The 21606-nt window shown below is 38.4% G+C and overlaps 1 protein-coding gene across 1 annotated transcript in view; it reads right to left on the bottom strand.

Annotated features, from left to right (window-relative positions):
- The window catches only part of PTPN4 (protein tyrosine phosphatase non-receptor type 4), a 105086-nt gene that overhangs the window by 68905 nt on the left and 14575 nt on the right, over positions 1–21606 (bottom strand). The gene's annotated exons all lie outside the window — the stretch shown is intronic.

The following is a 21606-nucleotide window of genomic DNA, read 5'->3' as shown; positions in this document are numbered from 1 at the left end:
CAAAGCAAGATCTGCATACCCAAAAGAAATAGGAGTAAAAACAAAAGCTGAGACTTAATAAAAAAAACAGTTTGAGAACAACTGGCCTAAACAGCAGGTTAACTTAAGTCAGGTACTACTGTGTGTGCATATCCACGTCAAGGGCAGTGCCATGCCCTCTTAATGCTAAAATATTTTTATACATGCAAGTGGTTTATTTAAACTGGACTTAATCTTTGCATGTGATGATGGTTTTATGCTTATAATTCTTCAGTGTCTTCTGCTAAGCATGTAATAATTAGGTATGCGAATTAACAATCTAAAGAACACGCTGCTACAGCAACTGGAGAAGGACAGACCTTGTGCAAAGTAACTCCACTTACCTCTCCGGTCTGTGGAGGGAGTAAGTTGTACATTTCCTGCCTGAGCTCAGGTTTCAAGTGGTGAAGCAATTCCAGGGAGTGCTCCCTATCAAAGGGCAGAACATTCCTGCAATACTGGCTTGGTTAGGGCACTAAAGCACACACAGAAGCTTCACAAGTGAATTTTCAGCATCCTTTATTCTTTTATGTAAACGTATACAGTATAACAATTTGCTTGGGCTTACAATAAACCAACTGATTTTAGGCAATTTAATAAATAAGCAGTTGGTTAAGCACGCAATTAACTGAAATTTAGTTTATCCAAGAGTGCAGCCAATTTGCTGACTTGATGTGAACTTTCTTTAAAAGAACTCTTGATGTAATGTGCAGAAAAACAACCACCCTGACACATTAGTGTACGCACATGTGCATGCAAGGACATGAGAAACTTCGTTTTTCATGGCTCATCTAAAGCAGCTAAAGAAGCTCATGCATTGCCAGATTTCTATTTGTTTAGGAGCTCATATTTTATAAACCCAGAAGACATGGATTTGCACTTGGCCCACCTGCTCATTTGGGTCCTACACAGTATATGAAGTTCCTACAAGGAATAGGAAAGTAGGTCAGACTCATAGAAGACCCACCTGCTTATAACATGATGCAGCTTAAATATACTAAGTAAAATGCAGACCCCATTGTTAAAAATATTATCCAGACAACTCAATTATATATGTATCTATATAACAGAAACCCCAAACTTTTTAAAAGCGCAAAGACAACTTTGAAGGTTTAAACAGAATAATACAACATATTGCAATTCAGACAAATACTGAGGTACATCTTCATATAGGTTTATTGAAAACACATTAGTGACACTGCATTAAATGTTTTAATCCAAACTAGTTTGAAAATGCTAAATATTAGGTGGTCGTGCACCTTTCTGAGAGAATTCCGCAAAGAAAAGGTTCAAATTTTTTATCTTCCAAAAAATTTGTTTTGAAAACTTTCAGCAATTCTGATGCAATACACAGCTTCAGGACATTGCTTATAAATAAAAGCAGAGCAGAAACACATTTTCATTTCAGTAAATTAACCCATGCACTACAATCCTGAAACTGACTCCAACTCTCGTTGGAACAATGATCCTTGTGGGCACCTCCCAACTTAGAATATTATATGATTCTGCAATTCCTTCCTGCTTTATGCTGACCAAATAATGGAGCATTCATTAAAGTCGCTATGTATCAGTAAACACTGATTTATTTCACTTTGCAGTCAGCAGGTGCAAGACTTCTAGCAAGGCAACAGCCTTATTAATGATTCCAGGCTCCATCAAACCCTTTTATTTCTACATTTATTTAATAACAGTTATACAAAAATTGACCACATTCATTCTACTAAAGGAAGATAACATACTCCTGTAAAGTTATCATATGGCCACTTACTAAACTTCTCCTAAAACTTCACCGAAAAAGAGGGATACCACATCTTTACTTTTGACTAAGTGGGCCAGTTACTGTGACCATACAATGTAACTACAGCCACTGGTTCTTCAGTGCTACCACATTCCCAGGCATTCTGGCAACAGAGCACTGGATACAAGGAGATACTGGCTTTGCAAGACAGGAAGCTGAAGTTCCCCAAATCTCCACAACTTCTCTCTGCTGATGGGTAACCAGACTGTGCCCTTTAGCCTGGTACCTGCATGGGGCTGGCAGCTCCCAGACCCCAAACTCTCCTGCTCCTGGGTCAGGGATTCCTGCATCCTTCCTTATAGTCTGGCCCTGAGCACTCTCCACATTTCCCATGTGAAAACAGTACAAAAGTTCAGCTGATCTGCAGCTGCTTCTATACATTCCTCCAAGAACTCTACTATCTCTGCAACTGCTTGAGCAAATCCCTTATGGAGGCCAGAGTAAAGGAAAATCCTACTTCAGTTCTGAAAGCCACAAAGAGAAACGTACTCATGTTCTCCTCAAAACATCCATTATCTCACCTGCATTCCAATGAGTAAGCTACTTTAACATCCTCCTTTTCCACATGCTCAATTGTATGAAGAGCCAAATCTAACAAAAAAGAACATTAGCTCTTAGCATGTATATGATGGTTCCTGAAGATGTTGGACCCAAAGTTCAACAGCTGACAGAAAAAAAGTTGAATTTAGGCCTTTCCTTCAGCATCAGCTTCTCCTATACATGAACCAGTAGCAGAGAACTGATTTAATATTCTAGCCACTTACTCAGACAAATTTCTAAGACTTCAATGCATCTCATGAACATTAGGATTTCATGGGGTTGGCTGTCGATTTCAGTGTAGTCTTGATGTCTAAATTAATAAGCATTCTCAGTTAAAAAATTACTTGAGGATTTTTTTTTAAACTAAGAGCTCATTGAATAATGCTTTTTATATACTTTTCTGAAAAAGGGTTTCAAATTTGAACCACTGTGTGATATCTAGCAAGATTTTCACTGCTACAATCACATAATTACTGAGAGACAAAGGTTAAAGATGAAACATCTTTCTCTGTCACTCCCAGATTTTCATACTCTCTAACATCAAAATAATAATTAGCGCGTGTTTCAATTAATCTACATAGGATCTGCTAGAGACTGAGGCTATACACCAGAACAAAGCAAATTAGTGAGATAGTACTGTAGCATGCTACTGTTTTCTCTGAAAAATAAACTATTTGGACAATTTGACAATTCCCTCCCTTGCTCCTCCCTGTCCCCAAGAAGAAGGGCACAGCTAACAGAGAAGCCTATTATAAATGGCACTTCTGTCTAATTAAATGTCAATCTTCATTATGCTTGAACCGCATGCACCACACTCACAAAAAAGCCTCTCAAATTCAGCTGGTCCCTTCCTCTGTTTTGAGTCTGAAGTAGGACAGCAGAAGACTGGTATCTGCTTTGCTTCACTCCTGCATGCAACATTTCAAGAAACATGTAACAGCAAGATAAAATTCATTAGTTTGAGATTACAACACCTACTGGCAGTTTAGGAGCAATATTAATAATAAAGAGTTCTTTGAAACTATGCCATCAACGGACAATTATTTTGAACCTAAACCCCTTATGTCCTCCCTTTCTGTACTCAGTCATGTTTCACATGCAGACAATAACCTTTCCATCTTCACTATCCAGGACTCCAGATGAGATAACAGACTAAGAAGATATTAAAATTTCTTTGGCAAGGAAAAAAGGAAAGTTATAGAAAAAGTTACACATACATTTGAACAAGATGTGTGAAAAACCTCTCATGAGGTTTCAGAGATTACTTTGAGCAAAACTGTAGAAAATTTCTCTGTAATATGCAATACACCCATACATACCTTAAGGACCAAAAAAACCAGCACACCCCTATTAAGCAGTGGACTATAGCTGATCTTCAGGAATCACAGTGTGACTGCTTTACAGACTGGTTTAGGGAAGCCATACCTTGGTGTGAAGACACAGACAGAAGGCAGCTGAGGCTAGAAATGTCTTTAAATAACAATACTGGTATCATGTAAGGCCTGTTATATGAAAACACAAGTTGGTGGCAAGCACCACCTAGAGCAGTGCCAGCATGTGAGGCAGCAAGGCCCCAGAGAGGGAAGAGGCTCCCGGGCAGAGCTGTGGCCATGGCCCCACTTACAGCACTTCAGCCAGGCCAGGCAGCAAACACGTACAGGCACCATGGCAGCAGCAGCTCACACTCCTGATGAGCCACTGAGGGTGGAAATGACAAAGCTAGCAGGGAAAAAAATTAAATCTAACTTTATTTTTTAAAAAGCCAACTAATTCCTGTGGAAGGGCAGATAGCTGAAGCAGTCTGTAAAGGATATACCCGCCAGGAAAAACAAGAAAAGGAAGAGGAGCACTGTTTCAGTATCACTAAATGGTGGCTTCAACTATCCTCCTATATTAAAAAAAATACATAAATTAAATATTCAAATGCATTTATATTACTGTGTTTTCTAGTATGCAGCTGTCAGTTCATGATATCTGGAGGTGTTTATCATGTGTTAAGATTACTAGGAATAAATAGAAAAGTTTTCCAAGTGAGTTCCACCTCTATTATTTTCAACTCAATGCTATCCATAACCTGCCCTTGTTTGCAAATAGCATTAAAAATGGCAATCCATGACCTTCACACAGATGAATACTCCATCTATCTCTTCCCATTCGTGAAGCTGGATCTCTTATTCTTGCTTTTATGACTCAATGCTATAATAAGATGCAATAAATGAAGACTATAACGAAACATTATTAAAATATCTTCATAGAGACTTCTCAAAATAAATCTGCAGTACTTTTTAAAATCTGTTTTTAAACTAGGTTAAATAGATTTAAATAGATCTTTCATTAAAGGGAAATCTGGCTCTGATATAACTCTAAGATCAGGAAGCCTAAATATTTACCTATCAAAAGAAAAAAGGGCTGAAATTAGTTCAAGTTCAGACAAAGTACAGAAGTACCAGGTGATAACAGCTTAGTATTTAACACCTTGCTTAAGCGGGGGGGGGGGGGGGGGGGGGGGGTGGGGTGGGGTGGGTGGTTGTGAAGAACATACATCCCCCCATCTCAAATCCTCCAAATCCAAATTTCTTCCTACAGTTTTCCTCAAAGGTATCAAGGCATAACTAAATTTGTTTCCCCTTTGCAATATGACTTAAAAAACATTTCTTCACCTATTAAAAAAAAGGACTTCATGGTTCTCTACAGACAAAGTAGAAAACAATAACTGTTCAGTATATAAAAGGAGTCTTAAATTTTTGAGCTTTTAATGACAATGCACAATTGCCTGTAGCTAGAATAACCAAATGTAGTCCTTTCATGACACTAATTATTAACAGCTCTAAACTTGAGCAACAGCCCAACTACACACACTGAATAGAGGAAATGTGGCCAGTGAAAATTAGATTTTGATTTCAGCTTTCCCATCAACAAATAAGAGGGTTTTTTTAACACCATTTAAGAAATCAGAAAGAAGCTACATGCAAATAACAACTGATGGTCCTCAAGAGCTGTACACAATTAAGCAGATAAAACAGGTAAAACATCAAATGATGCAAAGTTACACATTCAAATTTGGTGTGAATGTAAATGAACACAAGTACCACATCCCGTATGTTGTTCGAGCCTCAACCACAATTATCTGAAAACAACACTGACAGAAAACATATGAGGTACAAAATCCGTGGGCTGGCCATTAGCCACTTGAGCACCCATGGATCAATACTGCTGCACACTGAGGGACCTGCAAGTCCAGAGCAGCCAGGGGAACCAGCAGCTGTAGTTCCAGCCATGGCATCTGGGTTGTGAAGTCTTTGAAGTTAAAGGCAGTCTGAACTGAAAACAAACTGGCAAAATTCAGAAAAAGCTTTTATTCCACTCATAGCCAACTTCAAGCTGAATTTTGGCTGGCACAAAAACTGAGGTATTAGACAGGGGGAAGAAAAGTTGTCTGCGTATATTTTGTTCAGAGTTGTTAAACCCAAGCCAAATTACCTTCAATAGATTTAAACATAGCAGATGATAATTCTATGGCTCAGTGTAACCAACTGGACACTTTCCACCAAAATTCATTTTTAATGAGAAACACCATTTCCATAAAATAGAAATTTTCACACGGAAAATATCAGTTTTGCCAAAACGCACCGATTTTCCACGGGAAACACTGAAATAATGCCTAGCTGGCTACCTGCCTGGAAAACGCTTGTCAGCTCCGCTTCTTCCTCCAGCAGAAAACAAACCAAGGGATGTCTTCTGGAAGTGCTGCCCAGAAAAATGACCTCACTCCATCCGTGCCCCTGGCTTTCAGCCACCCTGCCCTGCACTCCGGGCACTCACCCTCTCCACAGCACTGGGGCCGTGGGCTGTGAAAGGCAGCAGCTCACATTTTAGTTGGTCATGGGATGTGCACTCGAGAGACCCCAAAGCGCAGTGGGGAACTGGAACAAGGAGCTCCCTGCATAATGCAAGATCAGTTTTGCTGGTGCACCTGCCTAGCTGCAAAAGAACCATTCTGTTCTACCTCATTGCAGATTTTAAGGCTTCCTTTTATTTATTTATTTATTTACTACATTTTACAATTTCACCTCAGCTTCAGTAAGTATTATTCTGACTTAGCTCTGCCTCTTCTCAAAGGCTTTCTTTATAGGAAATGATTTCCAGTTTCAAGCCAGTTCAAGATTTGAAATTCAAAATTATCTGAGTGAATCTGAAAATGAAAACACCATACATGTTCAAATAATCAAATTTTATAATCATTCACACGCAATGGAATTTTAAACAGGAAATATAAAAATCACAGTTTAGTGGGTTAGTTCTTATAGAAAAGCATCTTAAAGATGTCTATACTGACCAGATCTGTACATTGTACAAACCTACTTTGTAACAATTTTACCTGTACTTCTTACAAAGGTTAACTCAGAGCCAAATCAAAAGTTTTCCAAAACTGTGGCATACTGACCCAAACAGTCACACCCTGTCAGGGGTTATGATATGCTTAAATGTTCAGGGCAGACTGTAGGCCCCCTGCACTCATCTTCATGCATTCAGAGTTTTGAGCTTGTTAAACTATACTCAAGTTTGGACATAAGTAAGAAGATAAATTATCTTCATTCATATTTCTAAGAGTATCTAAAAATACTTTTCTTTTTGGGATGTATTTCCTTCTCATGAAAATGAACTGACAAATTTACAGAAGCATCTGCAAAAAAAAAAAAAAAAAACATGGGAAGAAAACATAATGCAAGAGTTAAGACAAGATCCAAAATTACATAGAAGCTTATCATTTTTAGCAGGGTTCATCAAACCAAACTTCCAAAACACCCTTAAAGTTTTGGTTTTTTTTTTGTTTCTGAATATGACTGTTCTTTTCCTTTGAGCTTTTGTTCTTTATAGAATTACACAGTAATACTTGACAGTTTCCACAAAATTAACTTTACAAAAATAGCAGGCACTATTAATGGTGTGAAAAGCAACATAACACTGTCAAGGCTAACTATGAATACACTGTGGGGGGAGGTGGGGAGCAGAAATCCTTACATTCCTAAACCCAAAAAGTAAAGGCACAAAGTTGAAGGTATACAGTTAGAAAAGGCTACAGTTGGAAGAGCTAAAAAGACAGCTGATAATGCACTGCAGCTCCAGAATGAAGACACCATGTTACCCAAGTGAAACCAAAAATCACTGACAAACTGTATTTCTGTATTATACATCTTATCTACTCAATCTCAAACCATTTATTAGAAGTTAAATTTCTTTTACTAACATATTAGCAAATTACTTTCCAGGTATAGGGTATATATTGTCTATAAATAAAAAGCCATCTAGTACATTTGTATTTAATAAAATACTGAGAAAAATTATCTGACCATTTTGCTTGGAGTTGTAAACTTCTACAATCAGCTGCCATTTAGAACCAGCAAGAAACTTTCAGTTTGGCTGGTCTGAGATGAATTAAATTGAATTATTCTATTATTTACTGAGTTTATTTTTAGAAGGAAAACAACTTCTACCATCTCCTCTAATGCATTCATGCTCAGGAAGACACGGAGGCTTTAATGCTTGTTTATCATACTGGCTCAGTTCAGTATCAAGTTTCACATCCGCTGAAAAAGCAGGCATATAACCATGGTACAAATCAGTTAATCAACTAAAAACAAAGCAAAATGAGAAACATCACAATTCCAGTAGAATATAACATTACCAAGAAGGGCAAATAAACCCACACATGCAGACTTTGAATGTGCTGAAGTTAAAGAGCAAAAGGCTATTAAAAGGAGATAGTACTACAAAATTATAAAAGACTATTTATAGGCTTCATGTCATGCTACTATTTAATCACACTGCTATTTATGCTTTCTGTCATGCATTTACCCTCTCTAAGCAAGAGCAAAACCTTAAATGTAGTTGAATCACCTGCATGTCACACGGCCTTCAATTGCAGTCACTTAGCTCTCTGTTGCTCCCAAGAACTGTCATCAGGACAAACTGCTTCCCTGCTAGAACACAAGCATGCACCTCCTGCCACAAATCAATGAGGGAGGGACCCACTGGCCCTGATGATTCCTTGACAGTCATCAGACTACCTCTTATTCCTCCGTGTAAGACAACCAGAGGTCTGGAAGGACCCTGTAAAAATACGTACTCTGTCACTAAAACTGCAGTATAGTTCAAATCCTCACCCTGAGCCTTTTCACTGTGCTGCAGCTGAGAGCACAGAGTTATGCCTCAGCTGAGAGGCTGGGGGCAAGTTCAGGTTTTAATTTTTTCCCCTACCACAACTCTAAACACCAACTCGATTGCAACCACAGCCCAATACAGAAGTTCACATCATCACTGCAAATTTTCTCCAACCTGTAGCATGGAAGACCCAACCAATTTTTTTTTTCCTTCTCAGTGAAGCCTAATCCTAAGAAAACCATGCTGTCAGGGATGAGATTACATATCTAGTCATTAAACTCTGAGTAAGTGTAACACAAATGAAGTTTTCTACTATATTGCCTACAACTGACATCTACTTCTTCATAATAGAATAATCCAACCACAGTAGTTGCTTTTAGAAGTCTTAATCCAGTGATTAATTTAGCTTTCTATGCCAGAGAATCATAGTACTTGCACAGAAAATTACTGTTAAAAATGAACTTACGGTACTTTACTCTTCGACTGTATACAGGAGATATTGCCACGTTCTAGTCTTTAACAATCTTTTCCCACTATAATAAAACTAAGGACATAGCATGCTTTTTCTCTTTGAAAGCAAAGGACTAAAGCTTGATTTGATTTAGGAGCCTTGTATGTAGACTAATTCACCTTTCAACACACATCAGCTTTACAAAATGCTCAGAAAAAAATCCATTTGGATAGTCACTTCCACAGTATTGCAGGTAAGAGATTATTGTAAGAGAACAGAAGCAGTTACAGTCCCCAGGCTGTTTGAAACAAGAAGTTTTGCAGGGCTGTCCCTTTTCCCCTGCAGTAAGTTCTCTGCCGCCCCTGGCAAGTGCTCAACTCCCAGCCCCACCTCTGCTGAGCCAGGGGCTATGCAAGTCAGCAGATTTGACAGATTTGAACTAATTCCCTCAGTGCTCTCAGTTCTCCTTTCATTCTACTGAAAAAGTACTTCACGTAATAATGTCTGATTATGTTGTATGTTTCTCTACTTCAAATTTGTACCAAACACTGGAAACATGTGTTAGCCTATGAAAACTTGACAGCAAAGACCCAAGGCAAGGCTTAGTGAGCCTGTCTGCTGCAAAGTTGGCACACTACAAATACTAGAATGGAGTTTCATAGTCAAAATAAAAGGTAATGTAAATCTATAAGAAAAAACAAACATCTCACAATTTCCAAAAGCATGTAAGGAACACACGCTTCAAGCAATGACAATGACAGCATACCAAACTGTCACAGTGTAAAACTCACCCTGGCACTGTATTTCTTATTTTTATACAAGGGGCAATATTCTGACTCCAAAGCTACTTGAGAAGCATCTCAGTAACACAAGTCAATGTACTTTTATGACAGTAGACATTCAATATTTGGAAATTCATACAAGCTTTATGTAGACATGCTGATGTTAAACCACTACAGAAGACAGCAGTAACTCCTCGGTCAGAACTAAGCACAGAAACTGTGCAGTAGTTAAATCTAGGACATAACTATGTCCTCAGGTGCAATAATGGCTCAAGCCAAACACAGCAGAGGCCTTAAGTCAGTAGACAAGTTTCTGCCCAACATTTCAGTTCTCAAGGATCTCTATGACCCATACTTGCAGTGTGAATTGCTTTGTGGAGATGCAAATCTCTGACAAAAGAACTCTGAAATTCCTCCAAACCTGTAGAGCCAAAAAATCACTTTACAGAAATTATAAATGTAAGTGTCCCTATAGAGAAAAAGAATTGCAGAATGTACGCAAGTGTTGAAGCTTCTTATCCTTTCGGTAAAGGTGAGAATAGAGATTTTTGGCTGTTGTCTGTAAAAGCAGAAGGGAAATTGCCAGCAAGTACAATCACCACTTCCTTAAATACCTTTCCTTTAAATCCATCATTAAACACTTTTTTTCTGTTCAACTGCCAAACAGTCAACATTCTGGGACAGATTCATTTCTGTTTTCTAAAAGGGAACAGAAGCTACTGTGGAAGAAAAAAAAGCCTCAACTTCTCAAAGTACAGAGCACAGATAACTGTCTGTCCAATGTTGCTCTCTGAATAATGCCATGTGCAGAGGTTGTTGATGATCAAAGGAAGGAACATCTTAAATTCAACCTGAGGTCAGCCTGAGCCAGTCCCAAATTACTGGCAGTTCTTAGGAGAAATGTCACCATTAGATCAGGTGTGATCATTCACTGCTAGTGCTACTCTGAACAAATGAGAAATCTTACTTGAAAGAAAAACTCAGTAAGCAAACCTCAAAAATAATGAATAAAGCAAGTTCTGAGAAAATTCTTGCTTAGTTTTCCAAAGGCTCTAAAAGACCTTCCTCAAAACATTTATGTTTTATATAATGGAAAGTGCAATTCTAAAATTTCCTACTACAATTTTTGCTTACATTTAGAGTTCATTAAGTCACAATAAAAAGCTCAAAGGTATCAAGACAGACTTGCACGGAAATGAAAGCAAGTTATAATAATGAATATTTGACTTATTTTTATGAATATCATGATGATGAAAAAACAGCCCATTAAGTTTATAATACAAAAAAATACGTTTTTTTCCAATATACTTGCTTGTTTTATAAAGACACATGGTCTCCCTTGGGAGAATCGTTCTTCTATAAATATTTGACATGAAAACCAAGATTTTTTAATCTTAGCAAGTATGTTGTGATTCCTGACAAAAATAACAGACAACAATGGACACTGTTAAGTTGAACATAAAACATAAAACTGTTAAGTTTATATTTTTGGACTTATAAATGGGGTCCTTTAAAAGTCATTAGGCGTTATTTGGAAATTTAAATAATATATTACTTAAATCATCTTAGAATAGCCTGGCTCTTGCTCCTGTTGTTTTCCCTGGAAAGGCAGGTACAAACATGGGTCAGACTCACAGGCTGATGGTTGCTGATTCACAGGCTGATGAAGTAGCCATGCTGAAACCATCAATGCTCCACCGTTTACTTCCTGCAAATACTCCAGGTCTCTTTCATGTATGTTCTTTCCATCTCAAGGCTCCAACAGTCCCCTTTCTAACTGTTCAATTTCCTCCATCACTCAAGTCCTTCCCTACATTTTGTCCATTTCTCTAACCACATTTCTAGCTTACTCGATGCCCTACTCCTTTGGGGTGGGTACAGAAGGTGGAACAGCAAAGAAATCACAAGAATGTCCCTCAAATGCACAGAAAATCAAACAGGTTCTGCCTGAAGGCAAGAAGAAAAACCGTAGCCAAGAGACAAGAACCATGCCCAAGTCTGCTCCCAAGGTTAATACAGAGATGCCAGGTACATCCATAGTCAGTAACAGCACAGGTGTCTGGTGCATTCTGCTGAGATGCTTTCCATGTGGTTATGAATGGAAGGGATGGATGGCAACAAAAACACCTATGCAGAATTACCAAAAATCATTCAAAGGCTTTTAACTTTTGCGCATTTTACATGTGGTACAGAAAGGCTTCCAAACCACTACAAAATTCCATGAAGAACCTACCTCAATCAAGTCTCCTACATACATACATTCTGACTTAAATCTGTGTTTTATTTTTCTATTATCTTCACCAACAAAATTAAGCCAAGCTTGTAATGCTTAGGGACAACCTCCTTCAAAAAAAAAAAGAAGAGAAGACCCAGAAGGAAAACTGTTTAAGTTTATTCTCAACATGCACAAACATGCTAACAGTGATATGATTAAGTCCAGTAGCTAAGTTTTCTGATAGGTTAAAAGAGAAGAATACCTATAGAATATATAAGGATATTGGATACCTAACTGTTGGATTTCATGATCTTTAGAGCTCGTTCCAACCTAAACAATTCTAAGATTCCAAGTGTGAAGAGACACTCAGATGATAAAAGATTACACTCATCTTTTCTTTACAGTGAAAGTATTGTACAAAATGCACTGAGAAGGAACAGTCTACCAACATACAAATGAAGATGGCATTAAAAGGTGACAAGCTCTCTGAGTCAGCAACATCTGCACTGCTCCTCTTGGACACTGTGTAAAAAACTCTGTTCATTCATGTGCCCCTGCAGTCAGGCCTATATGGCTCTCACACCTGCTTCTTTAGGCACTGTTTTGTAATTAAACTCAGCTTCCCCAAATTCTCTACATCTATAGCATCCCAGAATTAAAAGGCAATAGAGGAGGGACAAACGGCAGGATATGGAATGTGCACATTAACAAAGAATACCAAGCAACTGGCTTCTACTATTTTCCAAGTCTCTTCACACACACACACACTTTTCCCTGCTGGCAGATCTGCAGCATAGCCCAGGTCCCCAAGAAGCAGCTGCAGGAGCCACAGGTGGAAGCAACCAGGAGTGTTGGTCTGCAGCAAGGGTCTCTCTGAACAGTGGTACTATGCTTATCTGAGGACACAAAGCTCTTCCCCATGCTCCCAGAAATGCTCAGAAGAGATATTTTCCAAAAATGAAGATGCTAGTATCACACAAGCAATAGCCACCACACTCACCAATAAGACACAAGTCACTTTCTCTCTAAACAGCAAGACAGACCCATCAGAGTATCACAGATCAGACTCAGTTCTTCTGGGGACCCAGGTCTTTCATTATAACAAGTACTTTATATCGAGCCCTTAAGAAATTCATTACTTTCAAAACTGCATTGGTAAACTTAGTTAGCAACAAACTTCCTCTTAACAAAGATGTACAGGATAGCCCAGAATAGCAAGGCTCACCAAGTGCAAAGTGCCAAACCAAAAAGCACTGGCTTCTTAGTTCAGTTTTCTGTTATGTCTTTTCTGAAATAATCAGTGGATCAGTGACAGAGATGAACAAGCTTGCCATATTTACGAAGAAGCAAAAAACTTAAAGCCACAAAAAGGAAAGTATTCTTTTCCCATTACAGGTTAAACCTAGGAACAGACATATAAATTACTTTTTTAATAGAATAAAAAGCAGTATCTGAAGCCACAACATCTGCATTATGATTATGCAGAGCACTCTGACAAAGTCCAGATGGAATTGATCCTTCTGATCTCCAGCCACTACACCAGCAGCACTAGCAATACTGACTTTACAGAACAAGTACACTAAAGCAAGTGTCTGCTGCCATGGATAGACACATATGGAATAGTCACCTAGACACAACCATGCAGCTGTTGAAATGGGATGACAACAAGAGAATTCAAGAGTCTCAGAACTGTCAGCACAGTGACACCAATGATAACAGACCATGAAATTGTTAATACCTTCTTCTGTGGAAAGATGAGACAACATAAAATTTGTTCCCTAGATCACAGGAAGCAGATCCTGGTGACCCATGCCTGGAAATGTTCCAGTAGCTCCAGGAAGTTGCAAAGAGTAAAAACAAGGAGATGAATGAGCCTCTTTACAGTCCAGTAAAGGTTTGCCAAATTTTGGCTTTGTCCAGTGCTGTAAGAGGTCCTCTCCTCAGAAGTCAGTCTTAGTGGGTCCAAAACTAGAATCTGTGAAACCAGAGAAAAAGTGGTGCAGCTCCAGACGGATCACACAATTACTGAACCGAGGCTGCCAAGAATATGAACTGTTCATGGAACAGTGGGTGGCCGGTGCCATGCACCATAGCACTCCTTCAGCCTTAGTCGATGGCAGGGTGTCTCAAACTGAAGAGTATCTGAAGGGTTCTTCAGTTCTGACTATTCAGGAGAGAAATTTATCAAGGCTCGTCCTTTCCAGATGCAGAAACTGGTGTCACGATGCTCTGGCAACTTCTTAAGAATGATGAGCATGATGTTATGTACATCACAGAGAGAGGCAATGGTAAAGAGCTTAATACCACCACAACATTATCCTTATGAAAAGTAGGTCCCCCTCTCCAAGAACTAGCACAGCATGCTTATTTACCAGATCACCCAAAAATCTGAGGGAGCTTCTCAGCAGCTAAGAGCATGAAGAATCTACAATGCCCATCTGAGAATTTGCTGTTCTCAAATTCTTAAAGCTGGAGCCCAGAGAGCAGAAATCCCTGTTATTTAACACAAAATCAGCAAGAAGCTTGTGTCTGCTACTGACAGGCAGGCAGACTGCTACGAGCTATTCTGATTTTTCATGAAGGATGTAACATAAGCATTATTAAATAACAGACGTGTCCATCTGTCCTCTGGAAGTATATAAAGAGGAACACAAATTAGAATTTCTTCACAGTCTTAGATCATCCGCCTTTCTGTAAGAAAATCTGCTGAAAAAAACAGAGAGAAATGAAAAGGTGCCAACTAGACTGAACAAGTGCTGACAGAGCTCATGAAAGTGCAGAAAAATCTCATCTAGCTCTCAAGAAATCCAAAATAAGCAACTCAAGAGCACATACACCCAAACCTACAGCTTATGCATACTTTGTGGTAGGCTTTGTTTTTTAACAGATATGTAGGCTACACTACATGTATATCTCTGTCACATGGTGGTCACTCTGGTAAAATAACTCAAAAAAAATCTATGACCGACCACTAGTATTTTTGACACTATATATTCTATGAAGCCACTTTGTAAAATTACTGCAATACTCCTCTGAAACATGATAGGAGAAGATGTTGGCAGCTGGAGTAGGAGTAGCCATGCCACCATTACATAGCAAGTTTTAATACCATTACAAATCTGGTTCTTGTATCTCATCTTGCAGTTCCACGGACTGAAGAATTTTTAGTCTCAACCACAAGGGATGAGAAAAGTGTTAAAATTGTAGGTGTTTGAACATTTATCTAAAATTCACTTTTGTAGTTAGCTTATTTTCCTATTTTGTTGGCTTCACTAAGAAGTTTCTTTCAATTTTCTTTTGAAAATAATTGAGAGTTCAAGAGAATGAAAAATTGCTTTCCAGAGTAACTACATCAGAGTTAAAGATGATCAGAGAGCTATTACTTAAATGCCTGTTTTCAGAACATTTACAGATAAAAACACAACATTTATGGAAAGTATATGAAATCTGGGCAAGGCAACAGGAGACAAATAGCTGAAAATTTGTCACCAACATTTAGTGAAAGAGAACACAACCATTGTCTGCACTGACAGCAATTCAAGAAAAGTATTACCTGAGAAATCTCAGAGCAGCCCTGAATGAAGATTGTGCCTTCCTTTCAATTGGGAAAAAAGAACAGTGTTCAAGGGTTATGGAAAAGAGCACGCAGTAGGATCCATGTTATCAGCAGGCACCAGCAATACAGAACTGATACAGACTAAAAAGACATTACACAACTACTGAGAACAGGAAGAAGGTGATGGTAAGAGCTCCCAGAGGAGTGCTGCCAGCCTGATGACATGAGCATCAGATCCCAAAGTATACATATAGTAAGGCCATAAGATATTTTGGGAGAAGATCTAGAGAGGAACCCACAAAAAATGTCATATTTATTTACACCTTATGTGCTACAGACAGTTTGCTTTCTATTTCCAGTTTGGGATTGTACTTGAAGACATCAGAATTTGGTGGCTCACTTTCATCGGGGCAGTGCATCAAGTCCTGGTATTCCAACTTGGGAAAATTACCTGTTTACTGAAAAAGCCCAATACTGAATGATCATGTGTAGCCTGACTGAGCTCATGTCTGTTCCCATGGATTAAGACCAGATTCTTGTTTTACTTCATAGCTCAATCTTTGAAAGAACCAAACATTGATTCTTCAGTGCTAGAAAAAAGTGGAAGTTTGGAAAGTCAGTAATTGGGATTATTATAGCCAGAAACAAGGCATGGACAAGACAATGAACTACAGCTCATATGACTGACCAAAGGTTAACGTAATTCCTTTCTGAAAGGTTGTACACACTAAGCTGCAGAAACTGTCTCCATGGTGTGCATCACACTGTTAAACAATGCCACTTCTCTTATGTTTTTCCAAATAAGTGCAGGAATAGAGGGAACATAATATACATGAATTTTCAAGAACAACAAAAATATACTCTTACATTATCTGAGACGTTTTGAGACTTCAACATGTGCAGACACACCATTACATACAGGCTTAGAAATATTAAGTCTATTAACACAGGAGCACGCAGAATGGGACTTAAAAGGGAATTCATATTTTTGTGCACCTTGGCCTAAGTTCAGGTTTGAAAATTATCCAGTTGTAGACAACTTCAATTCAGGTGTATATTTCACCATTTCAGTATCAGTTTAATATCTGTAGAGTAAAATTAACATTCCCCAACAAACAAAAAAACCCACCAAACACTTTTATGCTGCTTGTTAATAACTTGACTGCAAAGTAATGAAGTGCATCTCTGCAGACTTCAGAAAAGGAAGGGATTATTTAGTGCATTTATTTGCCAAGAGCATCTTGTGATTGAGTTCAGGGGCACAAACTATCTTCTTGTCAAGATATCCCATCACTGCTGGAATGAACTATGAAAGCAGGTTAGGTTGCATTACACTTCTTTTTGTTTCCAATGATTCTACCAAATGGCTTAAATTTTTCAAATTTCACAATAAACAGGTACCATACTGTACTGATGTGGACAACTACTGATTGCAATTTTTAAAAAATTTGTACATATCTAACCCCAACATCTTATCAGTCTAAACCTCACTGTAATTATTTTATGGGCATGTACAAATGATAGTACAGGTTTGAATAACGATGCCCACACAAATTATTCAAATAGGAGGTTTTTAACCTGTCCTGAAGGCAACAGGTTCCACCTCCCGTGCACTCTGAGAAATGGAGGCTTTCTATTGATATTGTTATTGATGTACTTATTCTAAGAAAGAGATCAACAAGGAGCTTTGGAAAATATGTTAAATAGTAAGAGGGAAGAGGTAGAGAGGTTAAGGAAAAAAGCAGCAGAGATCAGGATTTCCAGAAGTAGGATGTGACAGTTATCACAGACAACTAGACTTTACTCTGACAAACTCTTTTTATTTTGACATAACCTGGCAGTGTTAGCTAACACAGCATCCCTGACCCACTCCTGAGTCTGGCCTCTTGCTTCCAGCCTTGCATCATCCTCTCCCTACTGCTGACATAGCCATTTGTACGGCCATATGGCAAACCAGAGCGGGAAATAAGAAGCAACACAGTTTTGGCAAAATTATTCTTCAGTCAGACCAATTCCCCAACATGACTCAACATGCAGCGGCAAAAGCACTATAGCAGCACAAGGAGGGCAGCAGGTGGCCATGGGGAGAGGAAGGCTTCCTTCATGGTCAAAACAAGGAAAATAGAAAAGGTATTAGCATCCAACCAAGTGAATGTCATTCAGTCATTCATTTTGTTAAAAGCCATTTCAAGAAAAGAACAAAAGGGTGGGAAAATTGTGAAAAGGTAAGGAAAATGTGAAGATAAATTCAAAACTGACACTTTCAACTGTGCATTTCCTGAATCTGGGGCAGAACACAACCAGATAAAATGGGGTGATAACTGCAATCATCAATGGGGTATTTTTTTTTTAAATTATGAAGCTAACTAAGGCAAGTATTTTATGTGATGAAAAAAAATCTAATAAAGTGAACAGATTTAAAAGGGATTAAGAATGATGACAAATGGAAAGGAAGGAGATGAAAGTGAAAAAACAGAGAGGCAATCACAAAAAGAGAAAACAGCACATTCTTCCCTGAAGCACTGGAGACCAAAAACTTCAGGTATTCCCCATCATTTCCATAGCTACTTACGGACTACCACAATAAAAGTATGACTCTATTAAAAACACAAAGCACACATCAAGCCTGTTAACTTCCATATGTCTGTGCTGAAATAATGTCTTTTTATGTTTATCCAAATCATCTTATATATGTACCTGAAACATGCATCATTTCCCTGCTTATCTGCTACAGACCTCCCTTAGACTTTCCTGCATTATTTAGGTGCCTTTCACCATAGAACACACAAGGACTTGCATACAATACAGCAAACAATGACAATGAAGAATCTTTGGGAAGAAGCAAGTGGCACGTGATTTGTTTTGTGGTGTCTGAATCATTAATTTGCATTTTGTTTCAGGAGGGGCCAGGGGAAAGATTAAGACTGTAGAGTTAATGTAGAAAATTCTGAAAAGGTCAAGTTCCCCAAAACTTACAAGATTCAGTGATAAAATGCAGCCAAAGACACAACATGACAGAGGTGACAGAGATTGACAGAAAACTACTCTGAAGGGTTCCCTGTACTGTTTCATCTGAAGGCGGTGCAATGTCTGGTGTATCAAACAAAACGGAATGGTAGTTATCAGTGCAGACACCAGAAAAGTTTTATTCAAGCTATACTCAACTACAAAAAGAAACTGAACAGAATATGCCCTAAAGTACTAAATTTGACCTAAACTCCTATTTTTGTTTGTGCATTAAGAGGTCTTCAAAAGTACAGCGTGGCTTAATACAATTCATAATGAGCAGCAAGACTCATCCTACTGTGTCTGTACTGGTAGAATACTTGCACAGAACCTGGTATTTGCTGCACTTTCTATCTTCAAATTTATACACTCAGTAGGCGTACAAAAAAAAAATCTCCTTTTATCCAGTGATCTCAGAGTTTTACTGGGAAACTATTTCTCATTTATAAAGGAATTGAACAAGATGCAGAAAACCAAGTAATTTGCCTGTCATTACACAGTGAGTCAGTGGCAGCAGCCCACACTGGTCATACATCTCTTGCTGTTCTTATCAGATCTTTTATAAGGTCTTTTATAATAGTTACATCCATATGTATCAACAACATGATCCTCACAATTTCAAATTTATGCTCCTTCCTTCTTTTTCTCAGAAAATGAACACTAAGCTTATACAATGCACTCTACTTAAAAGATAACACATTAGTGCCTTCCTTTTACAGCTCAGTATTTCTTTGACTGAAAGATACCCGAAACGTTTTTTTTTGTTTGGGTTTACTGTGAATATTTAAAAATAGTTAAATATTCTATAGAATAAAAGCTACAGCTATCAGTACCTACATGTTAAAACCACACAAACCTAGCAATGGATTTATAGTCAGTTGTATGTTGCTACATCAAGGAAGGCTCATTGTACACAGGACACGAGTTTTATATGTCTCCATGTTATTCATCACTGTCAGGATTACTGAGTTCCGGATCTTTTATCTGATCCAAGAGTGCACTCCCATTCTTATCTGCAGCACGTGCTGTGCCAGCCCTTTTGATGCAAAATGTTTCTCTCTGTGGTATGAAAAGTGACTAGTGCATGAGGGGTGGGGGGAGAATGACGATGACAGTACAAATGAACAAGGAACAGTAACACATAAACAAAAGATGAATTGTTAGAAAAAAGGTTAATTTATGCAACTCAAAGAAAAAAAATCTCCTCTAGTTAGCAAGCAATTCTTAAAACCCACAGAACTTGGCATAAATTCTATGATCCCTTTAGCATATCATCTTTGGCACACAACCACAGGAAAGATTGGACTTTATCTTCATCAATGACTTTGGCAGACCTTTCCAAAAAGGAAGACTGTTGTAAATGGGGCTAATACATTTTCCTACAACTAGTCTCTGCAGCAGAACTTTTACTTAAGTTTCTTAATGTGCACTCAGTTTTGCCATTTGCCAGAATATTGATGGAGTCTAGACTTTAATTCACAATTATTTCTCTTATCCAGCACATGTCCAAGTCCAAATAGATAAACTTTTACTGAAAATAATGACTGCCACTTTTGCCAGTGAAAGACAAAGAATGCTATTTTGATGTATGGAAATACAGAGGTTGTGATATGAAGAGTTTCATGCCAGTGCATCCAACATAACTGGCTAAAAGCTTTCACCTCAGGCAGCAGGGGGTGAGTAGGCAAGGCCAAGTTGATTACCTAGCTGCTTGATACATGTTCTCCCACCTGAAAATTCTATGTAACTGTACAAGGACAGACAAAGACCTGTTGTGGGTAAAGCAGAAAAGTGCCAGCAGCTGAAGGAAGAAAGCAGAAAATATCTGTCATTACTGGCTCTTTCAGCTATTTGAATGTAGTATCTTGCATCTTGAGCCCCTGCGTGATTGTTTCTGCTGCACCACACCAATCAAAAGCCTATCACTCCACACCAGCAATGAGCACATAGCCCTGCCACACCCTGGTGACAGAACAACATGACATGTACTGAGATGGTGGCACTGGACTCCAAAAAGGCAAAGGCATTGGATGAAACAAGCTCCCTCCAGGAACGCTGCAGGCTCCCACAGGTGGAGCAGCCCCACCTGTACGCACGCTCTTATTCTTCTGATGTATGAATACAACTCTTAAGTTGCCAGAGAATGTACACATTCCCTTGAAAAGCCAAAGCATGCATGACATTTAGAATAATTCTATTTTTTAAACACAGTTTGGAATCTGCACAGCCATAGATAACCTTGTTTCACAGGATCTGCAGTGCTCAAGGGATGCATTACTGCTATAGTCAATAGCAGTCACCAAAGCAGTGAGAAGGGCCAAGGGGACATGGGGCTTAACTATGCATGGCTAACATCCTCTGAAAAGTGACTACCAGGCATCGGTGTAGGTCTTCGAACAATGATGGCTGCAGTAGAAAAAATATTTATATATAGTAGCCAATGTTCAATTGGGCATAGGGAAAGGAGAAGGAAGATCCCTATATATTTCTAGCTGTACTTGTCTATTAGACAGCTTAGTTAGCTTTAGGTTACAAATTGAAGATGACTTTCAGAGAACAAGTTACCTCTTCAGAAACAATTTAACTGATTTAGAAACCAATGCTTTCTTTCTAAAACAGAGATGGACACCAAAATACTATTTTAAATTTACCATTCATAAATTCTTAGTGCTTAAGAATCCAAGTCATGTAAAAATTTTTAAATATCACATGGTATGTATTCATTTCTTACGTGTTCAAATATTATGTTCCATACATACTGCTACTTTCTGCTTCACTCTATTTTGATATATGAGATGCTTAACATGCATAAAATGACTCCACAAAATCTTTTTCCTCATGAAATAAAAAGGGCCTCCTCCAAAAGATCAAGGCAAATGGCTTCAGATGTTCAGCTTTCAATCCATATTAATAAAAGATAACACAGCTTTTTCTTCCTCTCTTTTCTTCTTTCCTTCTCTGACAACACCCAAAACAACACCCACTTTTCAACTGTAAGGCTGCCTTCACTTCAGAAGAGAATTCAACCAGAAGTCATACTGAATCATCTTTCCTTCAGAATTTCTGTTTCTGCTTGTG

Source organism: Cinclus cinclus, chromosome 9 (genome assembly GCF_963662255.1).
Source record: "Cinclus cinclus chromosome 9, bCinCin1.1, whole genome shotgun sequence".
Taxonomy (NCBI): Eukaryota; Metazoa; Chordata; class Aves; order Passeriformes; family Cinclidae; genus Cinclus; species Cinclus cinclus.
Note: the sequence above shows the minus strand (reverse complement) of the source record. Positions and strands in the feature narration are given on the sequence as shown.